This window comes from Melanerpes formicivorus, unplaced genomic scaffold, assembly GCF_026170545.1.
Source record: "Melanerpes formicivorus ecotype bairdi unplaced genomic scaffold, bMelFor1.0.p_v2 SCAF_57, whole genome shotgun sequence".
In the NCBI taxonomy this organism is placed as follows: Eukaryota; Metazoa; Chordata; class Aves; order Piciformes; family Picidae; genus Melanerpes; species Melanerpes formicivorus.
Window position 1 is genome coordinate 3,800,851 of NW_027142409.1, and position 19,803 is coordinate 3,820,653.

Consider the following 19,803-nt stretch of genomic DNA (forward strand, 5'->3'; position numbering starts at 1 on the left):
TTGCCATGTGCTCCATAGCACTTTGTCTTTCTTAATATGCTGGGCTGGAGCCAGACCGGGATGGTTAGCTTTTAATCTGATCTGGCACTGAGGGCAGGCTGAAACAATGTTTTCACATGTGGTCAAAGAAACTGGCCACCCTCTGGATCTGCATTCGTAGTAAAGGTCTGACTTACCTGAGTGACCTCTTTTAATATGTAGCCACTCAGCCAGTCGCTCCTACTCCTTTCCCTCATGATCAACTACACTGATTTTTGCTAAGTGATCTACTTGTTGATTCCAAGTAGCGGCAGGGGTTTGCTTCCTGGAGTGTCCCTTTACCCATCCTACTTTGATAGTCCTGGCTCGACTTATCTCTAGTAGTCTTTGCCAGTCGGTTGCCCTCCAAACTGGGGTGTTGCCAACTATCCACTGATTTGCTTCCCACTGGCAAATCCATTCTGTGGCACCTTTGAAAGTAGCATATGAATCAGTGTATATGGTCTCTGCACCATTTTCCACAGCTAGCATAAGGGCACGCAGTTCTCCCACTTGGGTACTGCCTTTGCCCTCTTCAATGACAGTCCTGTCTGTGCCAATCTCCAGCGCTGCGGCCTTGTAATGCCACTGTGATTCTACCCTTTGGGCGGAGGCATCTGTGAACCACACTCCCTCAGTATTGGCATCGGCAGTCAATTCAGGTGCTACCTGAATAGGAGACGGCTTGTAGGGCTGGCACAGTGGAACAGTATGTGGGTTGATGGGCTGCTGCAATTTGGATACTTTTGTGGGCCCTTCTCTTAGAGGCATAAGCTGAGCCATCCCTTCCAGATAGGCATACAATTTTCTCACGGTAGCCTTCTGAGCAATTCCCTCTGGTGGAGGGGTTCCCTTGAGGATTGCTTTAAGCAGAGAGAATGGACCTTGCACTACGATATCCTGTGTAGTGCGCAGCTTCTCTGCCTCTTTGACAGCTCAGGTTAGAGACAGGAGTCCCTTCTCCCATTCAGTGTACCTCCTTTCAGCATCTTTAAATGCTGTTGAAGAGAATAAAAGGGCTCTGTTTGGGCCTTTGGGTCCCCTTTGAAAAATCCCACAGTAGGAAGCATGTTCAGAAAAGCCCCATTCTGCCCTTAAGGGGTCATGTGGGTGCAAAGGGCCCAATTTCTGGTAAGCCTTTAATTCCTCCTTCAAAACTTTTAGGCTTTCAGTGTGCCTTGGGGTCCAGTCCCAGACTCTGTTCTTTTTAAGCAGGTCATAGAGGGGACGAGCAATTACTGAGAAACCTGGAATATGTTTTCTCCAGTAACCCAAGGTACCCAAGAGCCACTGAAGCTCCCTTTTGTTATTGGGAAGTTGGCCCTTTTCAATAGCCTCAAGAGCATCCTCTGGCACTGATATTGCTCCTGCTACCCACCAGGATCCAAGAAATTTAATTTCTTGGCTTGGGCCTTGACATTTGGCTTGTGGAAATTGTAACCCATTTTTGGTTAAAAGGTCCCAGATCGCTGCAGCTACTGAACCCACCTTACCTTCGTCGTTTCCTCCGACAAAGATGTCATCTATGTACTGGTAGACACTTACATCTTTCGGGACTTCAATGGCGTCTAACAGTGCTGCTAAGGAATTGTGTGCAGTGCTTCCTGAATGCTTGTACCCCTGGGGAAGACGATTGAAGGTGAATTGGGAACCTTGCCATGTGAAAGCAAACTGTGGTTTGTCCTCCTCACGTAGAGGGATCATAAAGTATATGTCCTTAATGTCCCGTGAAGCCATCCAAGTATGTGACGCAGCTTGGATTGCTGTCACGATGGATGTCAGGCTTGGGACTGCAGCGGTGAGAGGGGGCGTGTTGCTATTGAGCCTCCTGTAGCCAATGGTGAGTCTCCATCGTCCGTCAGGTTTACGCACTGGGTTAATTGGGGCATCTAGCGGGGAAGAATATGCCCCGCGATCGTACGTTGCTTGAACGCACGCCAACTTTTTAATCGCGGCAGTGAATTCGGCCGAACTTGTAACCCTCACTTCTGTTGGTCCGTCTCCATCTATAGGATCTAAACTTCCAGCCCAGTGAGCGATATGGGAAGTTAACGAGTGATATCCCTCTGGACCCACGCCCAAAAATACTTCATGGCCCCATGAACAGCCTTTTGCTTCCTTACGGTCCAAAATAATTGTATCTCCACCCAATTCCATAACGCGGTACAAAAAGTCTGTTACTGACTCGTCCGGTTCTCGTGCAAATGTCTCCTGCAGGTCCCGAAGCTTTGCTCCGCTGTACGGGCAAACAGAGGTAGTTGTTGTCCCTTGGCCACAGGGGCTGTCCATGTATTGCTCTTTAAGAACGGTACGTAAACGCACGGCTTTCCTCCGTATGGGTTCGTCTTCCGAACTGTAATCCATATCGTCCTGGTCAGATGGGTTTCTCTCCGTTTGGTAGCTATGGGATTTTTTCCAGGCTTCGCTTCTCGGAGCACTATTGTCAGTCAAATTTAATTCGCGCGCTGCTGCTGACGTGCTGGGCTGAGTGGGTGAATCGGGACTCGCTGTTTGCAGTGTTTGGAGTCTCAGCAGGTCCAAGGAGACCGTGGGTCTAAAGTCTTGCGCTACAGTGGGATTCGCTACCTTTCTGTCCTTTCCGTGAGACTGCGGTGGGGGTAATTCGTAAAAAGACGGTACGGGAGACCTGGCTCCGGGAGCGACATTGTGGCCATGGGGCTGCTCGGGGCTAGGCGGTTGGGAGATCCCAGGGAGGCTTGAAACAGAGTCTCTGTCTGATCCCGCTAATACCTTCATAGTAGCGTTGCTTTCTTTAATTTGCAACGTTAACAAGTCATGAAGTTTATCATTTTGTGCCTCAGACTTTCCTAACTCTCTTTCCAGGGAGTTATTTTTTTCCTCAAGTTTTTTAATCTTTTCCTCTAATGCTGTAAATTCATCTTGTGCTCGCATTATGCAAGCCAGAGCCTGGGAAGAAAACAGCCTCATGACTTTGTATAACATGAATTAAGCATTTGATAAAAAGTAAATGAATCCTGAGAATTCTTGATAATTTGTGTCATTGTGGAATACTTATCACAGAGTATTTCTCCAGGTAGAAATACATCATGTTTCTGCTCTTTCACAAGCAGGACTATTTCTTGGAGATTTTTAGGCTGCTGTAGCAGAGACTAAAGGGGTGTAAATCAGTTCTGTCCTATGGAACACTTGTGGTGAAAACTAATGTGGACTCACTGTGATATACGGACTTATACCACATGAAGTTTTTATACCCTGCACATTTAGAAATATGACTGCAACTGAAGCCAAATTCTACATTGGTCTCCTTATTGAAGGTTGCAAGTATTGATAATGAGAGATAGGAGCTCTCTTGGCACAGTCTATCCATGGACACTCCTAAAAGAAAGATAAATTAATTTTGTAGATTAGATTTCATCACCATCTCTCACACTGTGAACTATATGACCCCAGGAATAGAACTGAATCCAGGCTCACGAGAGCAAGAAGAAATTACTGTTAATAGAAAATAGTAATAACAGTAATTGGGTTAAGTATTTTTTAGTGGTAAAGCTTTAGTAGCATAAAAAGGGGCAAGAACATGCATAATGCCAAGGGAAGGAGAATTCTTTCAGAAAAGAAATAAATTACTTTTAAACATGCCTCCAAATAACCCTGTTATATTACCACATCCTTTTAACTCAGGTCATGGCCACATTAAGCTTTCTATCCAATCAGGTCATCCTATGGGTATAAATATATGCTCTAAGTTAGATAAAAGCCATCCAATCCTATTTGCATTGTCACTCTACAACACCAAATGCTATCACGACCTCCTTTTTTTAATGTCCAGTGCTATCTTTAAAGCAGGCTTAAGCCTTTTTTTTCTTAAGGAGGTCAGCTGTCCCAGTGCTCTCTTAATGAGCTTCAGGCATTCCCAGAGAGTTTTCCAATATTGAAAGACATACCTGGCCCCAAGCTGGACAGTCAGGGCTCTGCCAACACCTAAGTAGTACAGACAGATCCCATGTGACAGGTTATGCAACTGAGCTTGGCTTTATATACCTCCAGAACCTCAAGCTTGTAAAGGGCTCCAGGGAAAACAGCATCAGGTAAAGAAAGTGTTTGCATATGTTACTTCTTGGAGTGCTGTTGTAGCAAGCCACAATAGACTTAATCTTATGCTTCATTAAGAGGTCAACTTCTGAAAAATACCTGGGATCTAGTAATATTTTTTTGTGTTTGTAGGGGGCTGAAATTCAACAAAGACTCAGAAGTCATGGTTGTTCCTCTCTGGAGAATGACACCTGGCTATATAAGTTGTTGCAGGTATGGAAATTCTGCCTTTTTTTTTAATCTGCTTTTATTTAGATGTTTAAAAGGATACTATTTCTCTTGCTCAGGCTGATTGCATTTCAAATTATTGCTTGACCAACCCAAGGGAACACTGGCTTCTGGTGGGTTAACTTGCATAACAACTCAAAGATCTCTTAATTAAGCCTCTGCTGAAAAGTTAATGAATTATGATCATGCTTGATCATACTGAATGCAGAATACTTGGAAGGAGTTGATGTTTCTGCAGTGTGTAAACAGAAACTACTTCTCCATCGTTTTCTCTTGCAATGGCTTTATGTGTTTGGGGCAGAGTGATGCCTTCCTGCACAGCTCAGACGAGCTGTCAGTGAAACACTTCAGCCAGCTTCTGAGGTTATGATAATGAAAGTTCAGAGAGTATTGACCTCTGGAACATTGAGGGACCAGGGTATTGATAGTTACACGAATTAAAAAATAAAAGAATGCCCAGAAAATGTTTAAAATAAGCTAAATAATTGAAAATAAACCAGTCAAAAATATAGCTATACCAAAATAGAGCATCTTCCTTACTGTACTCCATAGTTTGATATTTACAGAGTATATATCCCATAATTGGAGAATCTCACACCTTAGCAATGTGGTCTGCATCCAAAACCAGAGAGGTGATGGTTGAGTAGCTGAGAGGCTGAGCTAAGGACACTGTGTTTCAGTCCTTGCAGTGAATTTCTGTCATGCCACCCTGCATATAGTTTGATACCAACTTACACGATAATTCTATTTAGAATAGAATAGAATAGAATAGAATAAAGCAGGTTGGAAAAGACCTTTAAGATCATCAAGTCCAACCTATCACCCAACACCACCTAATCAACTAAACCATGGCACCAAGTGTCTCATCCAGTCTCTCCTTAAATACTGATTTAAAATGAAAAGATTGGTCTAACAGAAACTGTTCTGAGGAAGCTCTCACATGTTTTCTGAAATTCTAGTGACACCATCTTTAAAACCTAATAATCAATGAATGTGTTTGTGTTTTGTTTTTTTTGAGGGTGCAATGCTAGGTTAATAATCTGGTAATGTGACAGTTGCCAAGGAAACAAAAAGTTAATTTTCTGGATCATTTCAAACATGGAGTTGAATTACATTCTACATTTAATGAAATTATTCCAATATTTGTGAGATTTAATTATGATGGGTAGCTTCCAGAGGGGAAACGGAGGATGCTGCAGCAGCCATAATAAATTTGTGTTTATTGTGGAAGGGAATGCATAAGCCCAGCATTCTTCACTGTCTCTGCAGTGCTTGAGATCAGTCTTAGTTATATGTGGGAAAAAAAACACAGAAGCCAACCTCCGCGTCCCCCCCCCCTCCCCCCAAAACTAAAAAGCCTGAGGTGGAAATGGTAAGGCACTGGTAGAATTTCATAGTTTCATAGTTTCATTCAGGGTTGGAAGGGACCACAAGGATCATCTAGTTCCAACCCCCCTGCCATGGGCAGGGACACCCTACACTAGATCAGGCTGGCCAGAGCCTCATCCAGCCTGGTCTTAAACACCCCCAGGGATGGGGCCTCGACCACCTCCCTGGACAACGCATTCCAGGGTCTCACCACTCTCACGGTGAAGAACCTCCTCCTCACATCTAGCCTGAATCTCCCCACCTCTAGCTTCATTCCATTCCCCCTAGTCCTATCACTACCTGAGATCCTGAGAAGTCCTTCCCCAGCCTTCCTGAAGGCCCCCTTCAGATACTGGAAGGCGACAATTAGGTCACCTCGGAGCCTTCTCTTCTGCAGACTGAACAGCCCCAACTCCTTCAGTCTGTCCTCATAGGAGAGGTGCTCCAGCCCTCTGATCATCCTTGTGGCCCTTCTCTGGACACGTTCCAGCACCTCCACATCCCTCTTGTAATAGGGGCTCCAGAACTGGACACAGTACTCCAGGTGGGGTCTCACCAGGGCTGAGTAGAGGGGGAGGATCACCTCCCTCGACCTGCTAGCCACACTTCTCCTGATGCAGCCCAGGATCTGATTGGCTTTGCGGGCTGCAAGTGCACATTGAGAGCTCATGTTGAGCTTTTTGTCCACCAGGACCCCCAAGTCTCTCTCCTCAGGGCTACTTTCCAGCCAGTCACTGCCCAGCCTGTATTTGTGCCTGGGATTGCCTCGACCCAGATGCAGGACCCTGCACTTGCTCTTATTGAACTTCATGAGTTTGGCTTGTGCCCACCTCTCCAGCCTGTCAAGGTCCCTCTGGATGGCCTCCCTTCCCTCCAGCGCGTCTGCTGCACCACACAGCTTGGTGTCATCAGCAAACTTGCTGAGGGTGCACTCAATGCCACTGTCCATGTCACCCACAAAGATGTTGAACAAGACAGGTCCCAGGACTGATCCCTGAGGGACTCCACTTGTCACTTCTTCTGTCTTTATTTATTCTGCTGCTGAAGTAGGCCCACTGTCAGCCACATTTATCAAGATCAGAGCACTCAGCTCTGATTATATAAGCTTACATAAAAGTCCTGGAATCTGGACATGAAAGTAAGGCTCCTTGGAATATGTTACTTGCCATGGTGCCATGGGCTTCAAGGAGAAGCAGTAAAAAAAATTATTATGTGAGACCTAGTCATAATTTCACGTATGAAATGCTGCAAATAGAAAGTGCATGATATGTTTTAATTCACAGTGTCAACGAGTATAGGAATTTGTTTGCTGTCCAGGGAGCCCATTCTGCTTCTTGGTCACTGTATCATGCATTAGCTAAGCACCAGTAACTAAATTTATTTTCTGGTTGTATTCAATTTATCAGTAAATAATTATTTTTTTATCTTTACTATGACTGGCATTTTCGATTTCTTTGTTGCATTTGACAAAAAGACTGTTAAACCTTGTCAGCTTGGTCTAGTCCTACTGTGGTGGGTTGAGAGAAGGTCTAGCTCTCCCTCCCCCACAAAGAGGAAAAAAGAAACCACAGCTAACTCAGTCGGAGAAGCAAAAGGAATGCTATATTTACAAGCAAAAAATGAAATGCAGGTTATATATATACACAATATACAGTATTTACAATATATATACAGAAATATACAGCAATGAAAAATACAGGAACAAAACTCCCTCCTCCGGACAGAGGAGGGTTCCCCCTCTGTACTCCCCTCTTTCCCCCTACCTCCCTTTTTTCCCAAAAAGGGCTAGAGAGAGAGAAAAGGTAATTAATAAGGATGAAATTTTGTTAGGCCTCAAAAAAGCACATGCAGGATTAGTGCTTATCTGGTATCCAAGGTCAAACTCTGGCTGCTCAGAAGCAGACAGGCTGGAAAAGCAGGACAGAGAGAAACTGAGAAAAATTCCAACTGAACTCAAACTTAAAGTTGCATTCTACTAACCTACCAATGAAATTCATTTCGAATATCTGATTGTTTTCATTATTATTCCAAAACATTCAGCCAGAGTGTTCCAGCACTGTCCCTTTCTTAAAGGCACAGCCTCAAATGGTCACAATCCACCCCTTCTAAAAAATTTCATTGGCTGTTCGTACTGTCCATCCAATCTAAAACAATATTTACAGTTTGTAAGTAAAGTTCATAGTCCATTCCGGCTATACTCAGATGTAGAGGGTTCAGAAGTCCAAGAAAATCAGGAAACAAGAAAATGGAAAACAGTTTGTCTCTTCTCAGATGAAACAAAGAAAAGGGAAACAGGGATTCTCAGGGTCTCTTAGTTGACTCAGGGCTCTCAGGGTTCTCAGGGTTCGTGCACCGTAGATTCCTCGTAGATCCTTCCTTTGGACGCAATGTAGCTGTAGAACAGTCTGAAATTAAATTCTCTCAGCTAAAGTTAAAATTCTTTGTGGAATACACTGAATTTCACCATTCTCTTGCATTACCCAATAAGTGTGACCCGGACCTTCAGCTGAAACCACCCCTCAGACAGGTTTAGCCTCTCCTGAGGGTGAAAATACCCAAACAGTTTTACCTAACAGATTCTTTTCTTTAACAACAGGCACTCTATCACCTTCTACTTTCTGCAGCAGATCAGAATGTGCTATTCCAGCTCGATTCACTGAACCTCTACTATTTACCAGCCAGGTTGCTTGTGCTAAATGTTTTTCCCAGTTTTTCAAAGATCCACCCCCCATGGCTTTAAGAGTGGTCTTCAACAAACCGTTGTAGAGTTCAATCTTCCCAGCAGCTGGTGCATAGTAGGGAATATGGAATATCCACTCAATACCATGCTCTTTTGCCCAGTTCTTTACAAGGTTGTTCTTGAAATGAGTTGTTCTACAAGCAACTGGAGGCTGTCTCAAGATCATCTGATCTTGTCCTTGTTGGTGACTTCAACCTCCCAGATATCTGCTGGGAACTTAATTCAGCAGGGAGGAGGCAGTCCAGAAGATTCCTGGAGCGAATGGAGGACTGCTTCCTGACACAGCTGTTAAGCGAGCCTACCAGGGGACAGGCTCTGCTTGACCTGCTGTTCTGCAATAGGGAAGGGCTGGTGGGAGATGTGATCGTGGGAGGCTGCCTAGGGTGCAGTGACCACGAGATAGTGAAGTTTTCAATATGCAGGGAGATTGGGAGGAGCACCAACAGAACCTCCACCTTGGACTTCCGAAGGGCGAACTTCAGCCTATTTAAAAAACTTATCTGCAAAGTCCCCTGGGTACCAGCCCTCATGAACCAAGGGGTTCAGGAGGGTTGGACCTACTTCAAACAGGAGCTCTTGAAGGCACAGGAATTGGCGGTTCCCATGTGCCGGAAGGCAAGCCGGCGGGGAAGGCGACCGGCCTGGATGAGCAAGCAGCTCCTGGAGGATTTAAGGGGGAAGAGGAGGCTGTATCACCTTTGGAAGGACGGGAAGGCTTCTCGAGGTATGTTCAAGGAAGCTGTTAGATTATGTAGGAATAAAATTAGGGAGGCTAAGGCCCAGCTGGAACTGAAGCTGGCCACCTCAGTCAAAGATAATAAAAAGCATTTTTATAAATATATTAACAATAAGAAGAAGGGCAGGAAGAACCTGAACTCCCTAGTGGACCTGGAGGGGAACACAGTTACTGAGGATGAGGATAAAGCTGAGGTCCTGAACACCTTCTTTGCCTCAATTTTTAACAGCAAGGCAGGAGTTCAGGACGAGTGGTCTCCGGAGCTGGGCGTTGGGGTCGGGGAGCAGAGTAATACCCTGGAAATCCATGAGGAGTTAGTTCGGGACCTGCTGAGCCACTTGGATATCCACAAGTCCATGGGACCAGATGGGATCCATCCTAGGGTGCTGAGAGAGCTGGCGGATGTGCTAGCTAGGCCACTCTCCATCATTTTCCTCCAGTCCTGGCTCACTGGTGAGGTCCCAGATGACTGGAAACTGGCCAACGTGGTCCCCATCCACAAGAAGGGTCGGATGGAGGAACCTGGAAACTACAGGCCAGTCAGCCTGACCTCAGTGCCAGGGAAAGTGATGGAGCAGATTATCCTGGCAGCAATAACTGCGCACCTGAAGGATGGCCAAGGGCTCAGGTCCAGCCAACATGGATTCAGGAAGGGCAGATCCTGCCTCTCCAACCTGATCTCTTTCTATGATCAGGTGACCCGTCTGGTGGATGTGGGGAGGCCTGTGGATGTGGTCTACCTGGACTTCAGCAAGGCCTTTGACACCGTCCCCCACAGCAAACTGCTGACTAAGCTGTCAGCCTGTGGATTGGACCACTACACTCTGTGCTGGGTTAGGAACTGGCTGGAGGGCCGGGCCCAGAGAGTGGTCGTGAACGGTGACACATCCAGCTGGAGGCCAGTCACCAGTGGTGTCCCCCAGGGATCAGTGCTGGGCCCTGTCCTCTTCAACATATTCGTTGATGATCTGGATGAAGGGGTAGAGTCAGTCATCAGCAAGTTTGCAGATGACACAAAGTTAGGGGCAGATGTTAGTCAATTAGAGGGTAGAAAGGCTCTGCAGAGGGACCTCGACCGACTGGAAAGATGGGCAGAGTCCAATGGGACGGCTTTCAACAAGTCCAAGTGCCGAGTGCTGCACTTTGGCTATGGCAATCCCATGCAGAGCTATAGGCTGGGGTCGGAGTGGCTGGAGAGCTCCCAGACAGAGAGGGACCTGGGTGTGCTGATCGACAGCCACCTGAATATGAGCCAGCAGTGTGCCCAGGTGGCCAGGAGGGCCAATAGCATTCTGGCCTGCATTAGGAATAGTGTGGCCAGCAGGAGCAGGGAGGTCATAGTGCCCCTGTACTCTGCTCTGGTTAGGCCGCACCTTGAGTACTGTGTCCAGTTCTGGGCTCCTCAGTTTAAGAAGGACATTGAGACACTTGAGCGTGTCCAGAGAAGGGCAACAAGGCTGGTGAGAGGCCTTGAACACAAGCCCTATGAGGAGAGGCTGAGGGAGCTGGGATTGTTTAGCCTGGAGAAGAGGAGGCTCAGGGGTGACCTTATTGCCCTCTACAACTACCTGAAGGGTGGTTGTAGCCAGGAGGGAGTTGGCCTCTTCTCCCAGGCAACCAGCACCAGAACAAGGGGACACAGTCTCAAGCTGCGCCAGGGGAGGTTCAGACTCGAGGTGAGGAGGAAGTTCTTCACCGAGCGAGTCATTCGGCATTGGAATGGGTTGCCCAGGGAGGTGGTTGAGTCATCGACCCTGGAGGCGTTCAAGGGGAGATTGGACGTGGCACTTGGTGCCATGATCTAGTCATGGGGTCTGTGGTGTCAGGTTGGACTCGATGATCCTCGAGGTCCTTTCCAACCTAAGTGATACTGTGAATACTGTGAATACTGTGAGTTCCGTTGTCTGACTCAATCCTCTCTGGAGTTCCATGTCTCCACAGGATCTGTCTCTCCAGGCCGAGAATGGTGTTGCGTGAAGTTGCATGTGGAACTGGATAAGTTTCCAACCATCCGGTGTTTGCCTCTACCATAGTAAGCACGTATTGCTTACCAGAACGAGAACCTGGTAGAGTGATGTAGTCAATCTGCCAAGCTTCACCATACTTGTACTTGGACCATCTGTCACCATACCACAAGGGCTTAAGTCGTTTTGCCTGCTTAACAGCAGTACAAATGTCATAGTCATGGATGACTTGTGTGATAGCATCCATGGAAATGTCTATGGATCTGTCACGAGCCCACTGGTATGTTGCATCTCTGCCTTGATGTCCTGACGAATCATGAGCCCACCGAGCTAAGAATATCTCACCTTGGTGTTTCCAGTTGAGATCAAGGTCAGAGTCCATCTCTACTTGAGAAACTCTTGCAGCTAGATCTGTCTGATGGTTGTGTTGCTGTTCCACAGTAGCTTTGCTCTTAGGAATGTGAGCATAGATGTGTCTCACCTTCACTGGAATTCTCTCGACTCGATCAGCAATGTCCTGCCACAGGTGAGCTGCCCAAATGGGTTTTCCTTTCCTCTGCCATCCATGCTTTTTCCAGTTCTTTAGCCAACCCCATAGAGCACAGGCTACCATCCATGAGTCGGTGTAGAGATAAAGCTTTGGCCATCTCTCACGTTCAACTATGTCGAGAGCTAGCTGGACATATTTTACCTCTGCGAACTGACTGGATTCTCCTTCTCCATCCTTCGCCTCTGCAACTCGGTGTGTTGGACTCCACACTGCAGACTGTGTTATCAGAGCCATCCACTTGGACCATGTTGAGTCTGTGGCATGATGTGGTATGGAACCTTTGCCTTTGAACATCCAATTCAGAACTGGTAGTCTGGGAACTAAGAGGAGTTGTGATTCAGTTCCAATTGCTTCAGAAGCTGCTTTTACTCCTTCATAGGCAGCTAGAATCTCTTTTTCTGTTGGAGTATAATTTACCTCTGAACCTCTGTAACCTCAACTCCAGAAACCAAGAGGTCATCCACGTGTCTCACCTGGAGCTTTTTGCCACAAGCACCAGGTTGGACCATTGTCACTTGCAGCCATGTACAAACTGTTCTTAATGTCTGGACCATCCTGGACAGGTCCCAGAACCACTGCTTGAACTACCTGTTGCTTTATCTGGTCAAAGGCTGCTGATTGTTCAGGTCCCCAGTGGAAATTGCTTCTCTTTCAAGTCACATCATACAGAGGTTTCACAATCTGACTGTATCCAGGAATGTGCAGTCTCCAAAATCCCACTATCCCCAAGAAACGTAGGGTTTCTTGCTTACTTGTGGGATTTGCCATGGTAGAGACTCTATTTACCACATCCACTGGAATGTGTTGGCATCCATTCTGCCACGGCATTCCCAGAAACTGAATCTCTGTGGTAGGTCCTTTCACCTTGTCTCGCTTGATGGCAAAACCTGCATTCAGAAGAATGTCAATGATTTTGTTACCTTTCTCGAAGACTTCCTCAGCAGTTTTACCCCAGATGATGATATCATCAATGAACTGGATGTGTTCTGGAGCACCACCTTTCTCCAGAGCATCATGGATTACTGCATGACAGATGCTTGAGCTGTGGATCCAGCCCATTGGCAATCTGTTGAAAGTGTACTGGATTCCTCTCCAGGTGAAAGCAAACTGAGGCCTGCATTCCTCTGCTATGGGAATAGAGAAAAATGCATTAGCAATGTCTATGGTAGCATACCATTTGGCCTCTTTGGATTCCAGCTCATACTGTAGCTCCATCATGTCTGGTACTGCTGCACTCATAGGTGGAGTTACTTTATTCAGGGCTCGGTAGTCCACTGTCAGACACCAGTCTCTATTCTGCTTCCGCACAGGCCACACCGGACTGTTGAAAGGTGAATGAGTTTTGCTGACGACTTTCTGACTCTCCAACTGACGAATCAGATTCTGAATGGGCAACAAAGAGTCATGGCTCGTTCTGTATTGTCTGTGATGCACAGTCTGAGAAGCAACCGGCAATTTAATGTCCTGTATCTTGTGTTGTCCCACAACTGCAGATTCATCAGAAAGCTCAGGTCTGACAGACAGCTTCAGTTTTTGTCCATCAATTTCTACAGAAGCTACTCCAAAAGCCCATTTGTAACCTCTAGGGTCTTTGAAACGCCCTTCTCTCAGAAAATCAATTCCCAAAATACAAGGTGCGTCAGGTTCGGTCACAACTGTATGCTTCCTCCATTGTTTATCACTTAAACTAATATTAACCTCTACCTTACTTAACTCTTGAGATCTGCCAGTGACTCCCAGAATAATTATCGACTCTGATCCCTGATAATTTGATGGTATTATGGTGCACTGAGCTCCTGTGTCAACCAAGGCCCTGTACTTCCGAAATTGAGAAGTGCCAGGCCACTGGATGTACACATCCCAATAGATTGTGTTATCTCTATTACCCCTCTCCTCCCCCTGGTGGGAGGCAGGGCACCCCTAGTTATGGGGAATATGCCCACATGTGCATTGAGCACAGTGTGCAGTGTTAGAGCTGGAGCCACTGTTGGAGCTATTATAGTTGTTCTGGGGAACTGTGGAAATAACAGCTACCCTTCTGGTATTGCTACCTCGGCTTCTGCCTCTTTGCAGTTCCCTCAGTCTCCTGAAAAGATTAGAAGTTGGTTGGCCATCCCATCTGTTCATGTTCTCACCAAACTGATCACGCAGATTTATCCAAATAGTCCTACGTGATTGCCTTGGTGGTCTGTTTTGGTTTGACCTGTTTTGGAATGACCTCCTTGGAGGACATCTATTCCTCACAGATGAAACTTGTATCCAACTGCAGGAAGAATTAGAATTATCTCTTTGTGCCAATTGGGATATGGTGTTTTTAAATTCATCCTTCAACTCTTTCATGCTATTCTTTATTTCACCAGACAGAGTTTCAATGCCTGAAACCAAAGAAACACGTGTCATGCTATCTTCCAATTGTCTCATTTGATCAGTGAATTGGCCAACCATAGGAGGAGCTCCACCATAATTTCTTGCCACAATTCTGCTTGCCAGAATGTTTGCATAATTAGAAGGAGCAAGCTTAATGAGCTTTTTAGCAAGACCAGTACAGGAATTTCATCAGGATTCAGAGTTTCATGTTCACCATAGAGTATCTCTCTAACAGCAAATTCTCTCAGGCGCTTAATTCCCTCATCTATGGTAGTCCAGAGCTTAGGATTCCATGGAAGATCATCTCGGGAAGGGTATCTCAGGAAAATTGCCATTAAAAGGCGTATCCACAGATTAACCTTACCGAGAGCCTTGCCTAGATGTCTATCTATTCCATTATCCCTCGAGAGAGTTCCTAACTGAGCTGCTGACTTGTCTCCGACCATTAGAGCTGGAGCACCTGTATCATAACATCTATTAAGCCAAGCTAGAACTGGCTCCTTATCTGCTCTGGTGTAATCTTTACGGACATTTCTAAGTTCTTCCCGAGGTGATGAACATTCAGAAATATCATCTTCTTCTTCCTTTACCTCCTCTTCCTCAACTTGTTGTCCAAATAATCTTTCTGTCCCTCTCGCAAGGATCCCTTTAAGCTCTGAAGCACCACCACTAGCTGCTGTCCTACCACGAACTGCGTCTCGATCCTCTGATGATCCCAATAACTCACCTATATTTTTAAGACAAATTTTCTCTTCCTCCCCAGCAGAAGTACCTTGCTCTCCTCCCCCATCACCTCCTGGATCAGCTGCTGGATCAGCTTTGGCCTTTCCACTCCTTGTTGTTAAAACTGCTACTTGCTTAATTGGAGGTGTGTTTGAATTTACAGCTGCCTTAACAGAAGCTGACAGGTTTTGAGACCGACCAGCTGCCGTGGAGGATGCTTCTGGTCCTGCCATAGGAGGAGGAAATGACTTTGCCTCGTTAATGGCTGCTGACACCAGGAGTGCCGCCATGTTGAGAGCTGCCGCAGCCCCTGGCTGCTTGTCCGAATCAGCAACATCACCATTCAAAGCAGCCTTTCTGATCGACTTTTTAGCTTTATCTAGAGACTAGAAGTCTCTGGAACAGAGCCAGAGCTGTGCTTCTTTCTTTTTGATCAACGCTTTATAATGAAACAGGCCTTAGATACTTTTTTTATCCCGGTACAAAGCATACAACAAATACACATTAGTTATCACCAGCAGCAGGATTACACACATAGAATAAATCACCTTTGGATCCCAGCCATCACTTAAAATTACTCTTTCACCTACTGGAATCTTAAAATCCCTTATCTCAATTGGGAGAGTGCTCGATGTCACATTTCTGTATCTCGTTGGACGGCCAAAATAATGTGGTGGGTTGAGAGAAGGCCTAGCTCTCCCTCCCACACAAAGAGGGGAAAAAACCCCACAGCTAACTCAATCAGAGAAGCAAAAGGAATGCTATATTTACAAGCAAAAATTGAAATACAGGTTATATATATACACAATATACAGTATTTACAATATATATACAGAAATATACAGCAAAGAAAAATACAGGAACAAAACTCCCTCCTCCGGACAGAGGAGGGTTCCCCCTCTGTACTCCCCTCTCTCCCCCTACCTCCCTTTTTCCCCAAAAAGGGCTAGAGAGAGAGAAAAGGTAATTAATAAGGATGAAATTTTGTTAGGCCTCAAAAAAGCACATGCAGGATTAGTGCTTATCTGGTATCCAAGGTCAAACTCTGGCTGCTCAGAAGCAGACAGGCTGGAAAAGCAAGACAGAGAGAAACTGAGAAAAATTCCAACTGAACTCAAACTTAAAGTTGCATTCTACTAACCTACCAATGAAATTAATTTAGAATATCTGATTGTTTTCATTATTATTCCAAAACATTCAGCCAGAGTGTTCCAGCACTGTCCCTTTCTTAAAGGCACAGCCTCAAACGGTCACACCTACCTGTGGAGCTAATAAAAGCTGTTACTGATCCCTTTTAGCCTTGCTTTCCTGAATTAATAGCTAACATTCAAGGGACCATTGCTGCTTTAGTAGCTAATCTGTAGGAACGAAAAGATCTTTGTACTTCACAGAAGGCGAAACTCTCTTCTCATTTTTGCCTAAGTCTCCACGCTTGATTCAGCTCTCCCTCTCAGCCAAGTAGCCACAGGAAACCCCACTGAAGTCACTGAAATCAAGCAATTACAAAGGGATAAAAAGAGGAGCCTTCCAAAATGTGTGATAATTTGTGCTCTTCAGCAGAAAGCAGAGCCATACCGTATTAAATTACATGGAGGAGAAAAAAAGTGCTTTGTAGGTTCCCAAGCCCCAGTTTTGTTTGCACTTCGCTTAATCAGCAAGTAACGATGTGCCCTGTTTCTCCCACAGACTCAAGCTGCAGGGAAAATTGTTATCAATTCCTCAGATGCACTGCTGCAGCGGACGGCATTGCTGCTGGGAATTTTTGGGATCAATATATCCAGCTACAGTACACACCAGCTAACTCAGAATAAGAGACTTCCCTTGACTTTTCAAACTGCATTCAGAAGTGACCCAAGAAGTAAATGCTTGTGTCAGCAGTGCTGAGGAGTGGCTTTTCTGCCTCAATTACTGGTGAGGAGGTTATGAGATACTCTGCAGCCATGTTTTCTACAGGCAGAGTTGAAATGATGGAAGAATTGCGGACTCCTCCGAGAAAGGAAAACAGAGTGATGGCTAGCAGAGGCATCAGGTCTCCAGACTACTTCTAAATACAAAGGACTTCTTCTCTTATTCAGTGTATACATACAGATGTAAAGGTAGAATATACAGTTAAAATTGGAATAGGTGTAAACAGTTGGGTGGATATGTCACCCTTACTAGTGTCACTTTGTTGCAGCTTTTGTTGACTCCTATGAAAAAAACCCTGATTTTAAAGAGGAAATGTTGAAACTAGTATATTCCTCATGACAAGAGCTAGACCAAATGAAAATAAACATTCACAGACTCTTTGTGCTGTTATAATTAATTAGATTTGTACATTTGTGTTCTAACCTTTCCTACTGAATCTTAAATATTTATTGATGCCTTTTGTATAGAAATGTTTGTGTATTGTACCACAAGCTGGTAGCCTTCTGTAACAGCAGAGATGGCCTCAGGCTACACCATCCATATGGTGTTGGGAAGGCACCATTGCACTGGACTAGATAACTTTGTAATTCTGTACAGAAACTCTCTACTTCATTAAAGTGTTGGGTTTATTGCAGAGTTCAATATCTGACCATCCTCCTCTGCAAGGCCCATTCATTCCATAATATACATTTTGATTAAAATAAAACTAGACACTGACCTTTTTTTTCCACTCCTTGTCCCTTGTTGTCTTGTTCTTCTGACTCCACGCAATAGCTTATTCAAGAATGTTCTCTTGCTATTGGTTTGCATTTTTCCAGCTGTTTCTGATGTTTTGTGTAAACATACCTTTGTGGGCCCTTCTGTGCATATGTTAGCCTTTACAATCCTTTGTTCTGAGCTACTAAATACAAATATTATTTTTGGAGGGTATTCTTTCTTTTGTCAACAGTGTTTATATTCAGCCACTAAGGGGCATCCTACACAGATGAATATTTTGAAGTCTTCACATTGCTCCTTGCAGCATTACAAACCACAAATGGAATCAGGTTGACATTTTTACCTTTCTTTTTTACTTTTTAAATTGTTTGTGTCCTTATTTCACTTTTCTCACCCCCTCCAAGAATCGTTTCTCCTCCCTTCACAACTGTTGTTACATTGAAGAGGATGAGGAAAAAATCAGTGTTTACAGGGTCATTTTTTAACAGTGTACCAAGTCACAAATTGCATCCATCCTGTATAGCCTTCTGTTTAACATTTTTTTTTAATCCTATAAAGGAATATCTCATCTTCTGCCTTCACCTACATGAAATAAAACAAAATACTTGGCAAAATACTTTGGCAAAAGCAAGAATGATATCTCTGGAAAGCATTTAATCACACTGATTGAAGATCTGTGGTGTCACAGCCCATGACCACCCTCAATATGCCTTATTTCTAGCTTTTTAGTCATTTGGGGCAGCTTCATTGTTAATTGATTTCCTGCCCCCATGCAATATGGATGGAAAATCACCAGCCATTTTCAGTGCCATTACTGTGCTAATATGAACTCTTTTGTTAGATAAAATCTAAGTGCAATAACAGTATCATTTTAAGAGGATATACTAGAATAGCATAAATGATAACATGACTGTTGAGAACTTTCCATTTTACTGTATCATGGAAATGATGCTCGTGAAGAGTATGTAGTTTTTCCACAAGAATTGCTTGGAATAGTTTTGGAAGCTTTACCTGGTACCACAGGACAGGACAGGCAAGATACAAATTGAGTGTAGGCTCAGAAAAGGTACTGGCCTGAGAAGCCTGAGGAGCCTGAAGAATAGTGAAGAGGTGATTGGAAACAGTCGGCATGGCTTTGCCAAGGGCAAATCCTGCCTGACCAACCTGGTGGCCTTCTATGAGCAGGTGACAAAATTAATAGATGAGGGGCGAGCAATTGATGTCATCTACCTGGACCTGAGCAAAGCCTTCAACACTGTCCCGCACCACATCCTGGTCTCCAAACTGGTGACACATGGGTTTGATGGGTGGACCACTAGATGGATAAGGAACTGGCTTGATGGCCACACCCAAAGAGTGGCTGTCAATGGGTCCATGTCCCAGTGGAGGCCAGTGACAAGCGGAGTCCCTCAGGCATCAGTCCTGGGATCCGTCTTGTTCAACATCTTTGTGGGGGACATGGACAGTGGCATTGAGTGCACCCTCAGCAAGTTTGCTGATGACACCAAGCTGTGTGGTGCAGCAGACACGCTGGAGGGAAGGGAGGCCATCCAGAGGGACCTTGACAGGCTGGAGAGGTGGGCACAAGCCAAACTCATGAAGTTCAATAAGAGCAAGTGCAGGGTCCTGCATCTGGGTCGAGGCAATCCCAGGCACAAATACAGGCTGGGCAGTGACTAGCTGGAAAGCTGCCCTGAGGAGAGAGACTTGGGGGTGCTGGTGGATGAGAAGCTCAACATGAGCTCTCAATGTGCACTTGCAGCCCGCAAAGCCAATCAGATCCTGGGCTGCATCAGGAGAAGTGTGGCTAGCAGGTCGAGGGAGGTGATCCTCCCCCTCTACTCAGCCCTGGTGAGACCCCACCTGGAGTACTGTGTCCAGTTCTGGAGCCCCTATTACAAGAGGGATGTGGAGGTGCTGGAACGTGTCCAGAGAAGGGCCACAAGGATGATCAGAGGGCTGGAGCACCTCTCCTATGAGGGCAGACTGAAGGAGTTGGGGCTGTTCAGTCTGCAGAAGAGAAGGCTCCGAGGTGACCTAATTGTGGCCTTCCAGTATCTGAAGGGGGCCTACAGGAAGGCTGGGGAAGGACTTCTCAGGATCTCAGGTAGTGATAGAACTAGGGGGAATGGAATGAAGCTGGAGGTGGGGAGATTCAGGCTAGATGTGAGGAGGAGGTTCTTCACCATGAGAGTGGTGAAACCCTGGAATGTGTTGTCCAGGGAGGTGGTCGAGGCCCCGTCCCTGGAGGTGTTTAAGAGCAGGCTGGATGAGGCTCTGTCCAGCCTGATCTTGTGTGGGGTGTCCCTGCCCATGGCAGGGGGGTTGGAACTAGATGATCCTTGTGGTCCCTTCCAACCCTGAATGATACTATGATACTATGATATACAGTGAAGCACCGGAAAGGTAT

General features: G+C 45.5%; 1 protein-coding gene across 1 annotated transcript in view; it reads left to right on the top strand.

The window, feature by feature from the left end:
* ERICH1 (glutamate rich 1) overlaps positions 1-17,406 on the top strand; it is a 173,779-nt gene extending 156,373 nt beyond the window's left edge. Inside the window, exons 4-5 of the mRNA XM_068161349.1 lie at positions 4,225-4,305; positions 14,932-17,406. The gene's annotated coding sequence lies outside the window, so the exon portion shown is untranslated. The remainder of the gene's footprint in view (positions 1-4,224; positions 4,306-14,931) is intronic.
* Positions 17,407-19,803: the final 2,397 nt, after the last annotated feature.